The sequence below is a fragment of the Volvox carteri genome (assembly GCF_000143455.1).
Source record: "Volvox carteri f. nagariensis unplaced genomic scaffold VOLCAscaffold_88, whole genome shotgun sequence".
Lineage (NCBI taxonomy): Eukaryota > Viridiplantae > Chlorophyta > Chlorophyceae > Chlamydomonadales > Volvocaceae > Volvox > Volvox carteri.
Genome location: NW_003307631.1, coordinates 122,543 through 130,668, shown reverse-complemented (window position 1 = coordinate 130,668; position 8,126 = coordinate 122,543).

Genomic DNA, 8,126 nt, shown 5'->3' with positions numbered 1-8,126 from the left:
CACATGCGCCCGAGTAGCCAAGGCACCCCTAGCGGTCCCTTACACCCACTCATGCGAACCCACCGCGCCTTTCCTCGCCTCACCTTTACCTTTTCCATGGACGTTTGGCCCAGCCCTGCCCTGCCCTGCCCCTACTGCCCTGCCCTGCCCCTACTGCCCTGCCCTGCCCCTACTGCCCCTACTGCCCTGCCCTGCCCCTACTGCCCTGCCCTGCCCCTACTGCCCCTACTGCCCTGCCCTGCCCCTACCGCCAGGCGAGTGGTACTGCCCTGCATGTGAGGGGGAGCGGACCAGGCTGGCGGCGGAAGCTGGCAGCGGGAGGAGGCGCCGAGGGACTGCGGGTGCGGTTAGAGGAGGAGGAGGAGGAGGAGGAGGAGGAGGAGGAGGAGGAGGAGGCGGCAGCCGGGGCAGGGGCCGGGGCCGGGGCACTCGCGGCCGCGGTCGGGGCTCCACCCCGGGGGCGGCAGCGGCAGCTGTCAGCGACTCGGAGAGCTCCGACGGCGTTGAGGTCGTGGAAGTAGTCGTGGGTGCTCCCGCGGCCGCTGACGGCGGCGGCAGCGGGTACGACACCATTGGCTCCGACGCGGATGACCAGGATGGGCCTCAGGGGGCGGAGGTGGAGTGGCTGAGCGCCAGCGACGAGGACGAAGTGGGGGAAGAAGAGGAGGAGGAGGAGGAATACGACTATTGCAGCGATGGAGACATCGATGGCGGCGGCGGCGGCAGCGCCAACACGCGGCGGCGGCGGGGGAGGGTTCCAAGCCGTCCTCGGGGTCGGGGCCGGGGTCAGGGCCGTACCCGTACGCGTCGACCCCGTCGTACGGCAGCCGCCAGCAGCCGCCGCCGGACCGCCGTCAGCCGCCGCGGCCCCACGCGCGAGGCGCTCCGAGAGCGGCTGGGTACAGCGACCAGGTCGGGTGCAGCCGCGGCCGGCGACTTGGAGGAGGTCCCGCTGGCGCAGCGCCGTACAGTGGCGCGTGCACGTTTGTATACGGACCAGTTGCGTGTGGAGATGATGCGCCGGAATTGGACGGTGAGAGGAATGGCATGGGTGGCGTACACTGTTGTACGGTCGCTGCTGTACGACGCGCCAAGAAACGAAGAGAGGGTCAAGTGCATATCATGCGTAGGAGTGCGTGAATAAATAATTATTATAATAGAAGTAAAAATACATTTTTATAGCTATAGAATAGCTGTATAATTGAATCTACATATTCGACACCCACGTAATGATGTGCTTGAAAAGAAACGTCCTTATGGGGATAGCTATCGGATACAGAAAGAGGGGAACTGTAGTCCTGGGCTCCGGCTCCCACCGACCCTCCCACCGACCCACAGGCCCTGAGACATGCTGAGGCCGAGGCGTTCGGGCAGTCCACTCTGGGAGCAGAGTACCGCCGGACGCACCCGGAGCATGGGGCCACGGCGGCAGGATCAGCAGCGGCAGCTGTGGCAGGGGGCAGTGGTGGCGGCGGAGGCGGCGGTTTCAGTGCTGCAGCGGCGGCACGGGAGCGAGCTCTCCAGGCTCTCCGAGCTCAGCGAGCCCAGGAAGCGGCCGCGGCAGCTGCCCGGGGTACTGTGCGGGGTTCAGACCGCCGCCGTGTCGAGTCGGCCAGCACTGCTAGCGAAGGATTAGCTATGTACGGCACTGGCGCGTACGGCAACGCGTCGACGTCCGTCAGGCCTGGCGGTGGCGGTGCCGCTGACGACGAACTGGCAGGGACCTGGAGAATGTTGGACCGGTTGCGGGGTGCTGCTGCTGCGGGAGGAGGAGGAGGAGCTGCCGCCGCCGTCGCCGACCTCTCCGCCGCTGCCACTGGCTCCGCCGGCAGCGGACGCAGCGGCGCCGCTGCCGCTGGCGGATCGGTCGCCCGCCTGGGCTATCCGTCCGTAGGCCCCTCCCCCCGCGACCTCCTCCGCGCTGCAGGTCCGGGGGCGCTGGTCGGGGGCTTCAGAAGGCAGCAACCTGCCGCCGCTCCAGTGGTGGCGCCTCCGGCTGCGGCTGCTGCGGCGGCGGCGGCTGCGGCAGCGGCTTCCCGCCGGGCAGCTAGTCCCAGGCAGCTCGCCGCTTGCCAGTCTGGTCGACTGCCCGTCTGGCCGCACGCACCCGGGCTGGCGGGGGCCTCAGCGCCCTCCCCCTCCGCGTCCAGACCTCCTCCCGCTCTGTCAGCTGGCGGCGGAGGTGGCGGGGGGGGGACGTCTCAGGCGGGCAGTGGGGATAGGGGCCATCAACCAACGCAACCGCCGTCGCAATCGCAGCCTTCGCCAGCACAGCCTAACCCAGTGCCCACCTCATCACCACCACCGCTCCCGGCCCCGCCGCTGCCCCCGCCGCTGCCGCCAGAGCGTCAACAACCTTCCCACCACCACCCCCAACACCAGCCGCTGTACTCAATGCCGTCGCCCCTCAAGTCTATGTACGATTTGGAGCCCGGGGGGACCCCACCGCCACCTCTGCCACCTCTGCCGCCGCTGCAGCGAACGACGAGGGCACGGGAGGGGCCGGAGGCGGAGCAGTTGCAGCAGCAGCAGCACCGCCACCTCCGCAGTCAAGAGGGTCGGGATGGTAGTGAGGAAGATCAACACCTGGATCTGGATCTGGATCTGGCTGGGGATCGAGGTGGTGACCACCACATGGGAAAGCGGCGGCTACGGCAACGGCAACGGGAACACAACCGGCGGCGGCAGCCAGAGGGCGCTTCGGCTGACGGTACGAGTCCCAGCCACGGAACACATCAACACGCTGACCGCCATCACCGCCACCATCACCGGCACCACCGCGACCGACAGCAGCAACAGCAGCAGGGTCACCACGACCATCCATCCAACAACCGCCACCCGCACCAGCAGCCGCGATACGGCATCGATGACGACTCGGCCGCCACTGCCACCGCCACCGCCACCGCCGCTGCCGCTGGTTTCCGGGACACACGTGCCCACCCTAGCACTGGCGGTGCTGTCAACAGCGATGGCGGCAACATGGCCGAGGCGAGGGCCCCGGACGACCGCGCCGCGTCCATCAAAGCCGCAAAGCTGGCGGCGTGCGAGGCCGTGAAGTCGTTGATTGCGCCGCTGTACTCTCGCCGCCAGCTGAGTAAGGAGGAGTTCAAGGAGGTGGCGAGGGCGGCTACCGCAGCGCTGTGCGAGGACATGGCGGCAGCGGGGCTGGGCCCCTCGGATCTTAGGAACAGGAAAGCGGAAGGGGAGGCGAGGGGAGGGGGAGAAAAGGGGAAGGGGGAGGAGCTGGCGGCGGCTGCTGTTGCTAGGGCGCTGCGGGGCTTGGGGCTGGGGCACCTGGTGGAGTAGGGGGAGGGGGGACTAGGAGGGAAAGAGCGGGGGGGGGAAAGAGCGGCATGTCAGGTTCGTTTCGTTGTTGCGAAGAACTGCATACGGACGGCGTTGTGGGTTTTCAGGGGTTTGGAGGTCAAGAAGGGGGTTTCGGAGCAAACCGATTCGGTGGCAATTCATCGGTGCCATGTGCGGATGGAGGTCCTGTGCTGGTCCTACTTGTGTGCGGAGTCTTTTCTGCAGGCGAGTATGTATGTATGTGTGTATGTATGAGTATGAGTGAGTTCTGGTATACCTGTATGCGTGTGCGTCTGCTATGACCAGAGCTGCATTCGCGGGTGTTTGTGTGTGCAGCAGGATGGCATGTGTGCAGCAGGATTGACACACAGGGCTGTGGGCTGCGTAACCACCCCCTGGTGGACATGTGTTTCTGAGTCGCGGAGTGGGCAACACATGATCCCATCTTTGCAGGCCGTGACCGTTTGTACGTGTTGTGTGTCTGGGGGGTCCAACAGTTGCTACTGGAGGGGAGCTACTCGTAGTCCTCAATCGCGCAAATGCGTGCATCGTCTTGCCAAGGACGCTTTATAGGAAGTCAAACACCTTACAAAAATGTTGCAGTTGACTGTTTGATTTGAAATGAGACAATTCTCCAAACTTGGGCCCAGCGGAAAACAATTTGGTGGTTACTGAGGAAATCCCCAACCAGCGTAATTATATATACCGGCCTGTCGACCCAGGAGGGTAAAGGGGACGGGGCCTAAAACGTCAAGTTAATAAAACTGTTGGGAAACGACACCCGGTTGGAACTGGTGTGCTCAACCCTTTCCACTTCCTTGTATGGCAGAATAGGCACACAGTCGCGAGTGGACGGAAGCCCATTGTCTAGCAAGCAAGCAAGCAAGGCATGTGTGAAGGTTGAGACATACCCGCATCCTACTCCACCCCGCCATCAACCTCAGCCCTTCTCTACACAATCCCATCATTTACTTAACTGCACATACACACATACACACATCCTTCCCCTCGGCTTTCTACATGATGGAGATACATCGCCCTGGTGGGACCCACACGTGAATGCGCATGTGAAGCCGCTGATGTAAGCCTCCCCCACCCGTGTAAGCCGCACAATCAAAGATCCACAACCTGGGGTAGCTCTGAACACTCTGTCCGCCTGACCGGAGCAATTCGTACACCGTACCTAAGCTAAGATTTGGTGGAAGCCGCCCAGCACAGCACAGGGCACAGGGATCATCGTGTTTTGATCACAGACACTCAATACACAGGCGGATTACGTGATGTCACACGGGGAACCTGGTGGGGGGGTGGAGGGAGGGATGTACGGCGAATATAAGTGGTGGGTTACGTCCCTGTACTGTGCTGTACTGTGTGCTGGTGTAGATATAAGCTTTTTGACACATTTTTTCCTTATTCTGCCCCCTCTGGCCACCAGTGGTGCTACACACATGAGACAGGCCAGGTCTGGTGGTCCAACTGCCGCATGGCCTTCAGACGCGAGTTTCACAACCGTGATAGCTGGTGGGTTCTACTGGCAGCAGTGAAGCACACTGATACGTACATAGATACGGACAGACTGGCATGGCAGTCGGTTGGGTGCTGTCTGTGCCATGCCAGGAGGCTGATGGATGGTGTGCTTATTGAAGGCTGTTGTCTCTCATTGTCCAGCTGCTCCCTGGGACCTCCCCGGGACTGCTTGGGCCCATTCCGTCCTTGACATCTCGTTGCCTTGTCCTGTCAGGTACTTTGCCGACGATGTGCCGCCAGACCCCACCTCTCCAGTGCACACAGTGCTGATAACCTCACCTGTCTATGCGACATGGAAGGTAGGCATCTTGGGCCCAGATGGTGTACCATCATACACTGGCCTTGCTTGTGCACCTGGCATGCAGCATCCAGGACTACTCGTCCATTAGTTGCTACCTTAAGGTATCCGTTCCCAATGAACTAGGAAGACCAGAATGTAGACCTGTCACCCCTCCCTCCCTCGGGCTGCAGGGGATGGAGAAGTATTTGGCGAGGAAGTGGTACATGCCTCTTTGGGAGTACGAGGAGCTGCTTGACTGCCGCAGGTGCCGGGTGTGGGGTGGGGCGGGTGGGAGCCCGGCCCGGAGGGCTAGTTCACGTGGTGCATGCTGCAAATAGTGCTGAGAAGATGTCGTAATATCCCTAGGCTTGAGTTCATTACTTGGGTTTTGCACTGTAGCACAGCGAATCAGGGTTGATATCACCATAAGTCGACCACATGGCTGCTATTGTGTGTATGGCAGCCACGAAAAAGGGGCTTTTTCGTGAAGGTGACACACGACGTTCACTGAAGTAAAGTATTGTTTGATTCAAGCTTTGATGTGAAGGATAGGGTGGCCGCACCTCGACTTGCCAGCAGAAGCAACCTAGCAGCAAGATACTTACAAGGCATATCAGTGGAGGAGTAGGTCACTGGTGAAGAGCAACTGCTTAACCATACACGCTAGCAACCTGGGGACTACTGAGCGACTAAGCATAGAAGACAAAGGTGAGGGTGCCGGTCAAAGAGTTCTTCAGACATGGAACTTGTTCAGGACAACAAGTCATCTCGCAGCAGCACAACACAGGTACACACATATGTCCTCTTTATTAAACCTTGACTATGGGGTTGATTCAGCCAAGGCCCTTACCTAACCCGCACTTGTTGCAAATTGTCCTGCATGTAAATTGCCAATCTCCTCACTTTTGCTTTCCCTCGCACCAAAAATGTGCCCGCAGCAAGATGTATGGTACCGGAGGCGACCGTGGAGGACCTCTACAACTGCTATGGCGGCGTGGCACGGTACGTGCTTATTCATCCGTCGGTGAAACCTGGCTCGGGGTTGCCTGAGCTACTGGAGCCGCTGACCGAGGTGGTGCATTGCTTCGTTGATCAGGTGAAATGTTGTAGCATAGCTCGTCCTCTATCTGAACTTCCTGCATGTTTTTCTTGCCTGCATTGCCTGAGTTTTTAATGTTGATGTGCCTTCTATCCAGTAGAAACTGATTTGTTTTTTCACATTGCTCCTGAGCTCCTATCTCCTCCCATATTGCTGCTGACGTTTCGTTTCTTGGCGAGTTGTACCCTGCCTTTCACATGTAACATACCTGTGACCTGGCCTGGCTCCCTGGTTGCTCCCATCACATCAGTTTCGGGTGGCCCTTCGTGCCATCTATGAGGGATCCAATGCTATCCATCACCTGGTCCATATTGTGGCTGATGACAAGTTCCGGAAGAAGGACCTATCGTTTGCTACCAAATGGGTGGCGGACAAGGTCGTCAAACGGGCATTCATGTATCAGCAGGAGGAATTTATATCTCTGCTGGAAAGCAGCGACGGTGAGCTTAGGGCCAATCTTTAGGAGTCGATCATGCATGCTGTACTGGCGAAGGGTGGCAAGTTCGATGTGGTGCCGTTGCACCCGGAGACTTTGGAGCGGGGCAACGAGGAGAAGCTGGACATCCAGGTCTGCAAACAGTCTCACACCTTTAAAGACGGCGAGGCCAGTGGCATGGCGAGCACTGATGAGAACACCTACTTGAGGTCCATTTCCTCCAAGTTCCCCGTCATTGATGCTGTTAAGGTGCCAGAGATGTAAATTTTCCAAATGAGTGTGTCAGATAGCGAGGTTATCAACGCTGATGACCTTGAAGACGTGTTCAAGCGTCTGGGCATCCCTGCTCACGGTCAGGAGGATCCCAAATCAAGCCTCTACTTTGTGGTGCATCCCTCTGTCTAGACACCATCAAGATGCAGGCAGCAATGACTTAGTTCCTGGTAAGCTCGCGAGCTGCTATTATTACGTCCACCACTGTCTTTAAGATGGGGGGCCACATCCCACTTAATCACCCACACACATCACGGGGTTGATCGGGGGATTTGAGCCCGAGGCCTTCGGGAATCAAGTCAGGCCATACTTTTTGCTAGCCACCCGCCGTGTTGTTACGGCTTACTGGAGCTATCATGGCATACTTCGGGGGCAGTGTTTATACAAGTTTTTGTAGCCATGGAATGCTGCTGATGTCAATTGCTCTACTAGTTGGTTAGGCAAGCCTTGGGGTTGCCATTTAGGGTGCCGTTACTGCGGGAAGTGGCTGCTAGGTGTTTGTAGTATGTACTGGTGTGTTGGGTTGGGCAGATGATGATGTGTTCCTATGTGCAGGCGGTGGCTTCCTTGCTGATGACGGGCAGTATGCAGGCATTCAAATGGCTCGGAAATTTGGTGGTTACGAATTCCACATAGTGTCACTACCACGTTTTCAAGCAGGTTGTGAGGTTTTGGAACCATGTCCGTTTACAGCGTGGGTCTGTGGCACACCAAGTTTTGCGACAGGAGGTCGCAGAGTCCCTCTCCAACCCCGAAGGGGCCGGATGGGGGACGCTACTCCTCCGTTTTCTATGTTTTTTGGGGCACGACGTATGGAAAGAGGCCCCGCAAGGGCTACACGAGGTAGACGAACGAGTGGAGTGGCTGATGAACAGGCCAATGCCAGAAGGCGTGGTTTTGGAGTTCAAAGGACCGATTAGTGAGTGGTTGGAAGCATACGCATTCAGATGTCCAGCCAGACGTGTACCCGTCAGACGGCAAGCAACCAGGACTACACATGGCGAAGTATAAGCATTGGATGGGTCTGGCGGCCGAGCAAGCGGGCAGGAAGGAGGTGCTCCCGCATATCACAATGTTTATCCCGCGTTCAGCAAATCGCAAGCTTATGCAGTTTAGGCTTTGCTGTTACGCATTGGCGGCTAACAGAGCGCGTAAGGGACGGCGTTATATACCTAGGGAGGAGCGAGTATGCCCTTGCTGCGGCA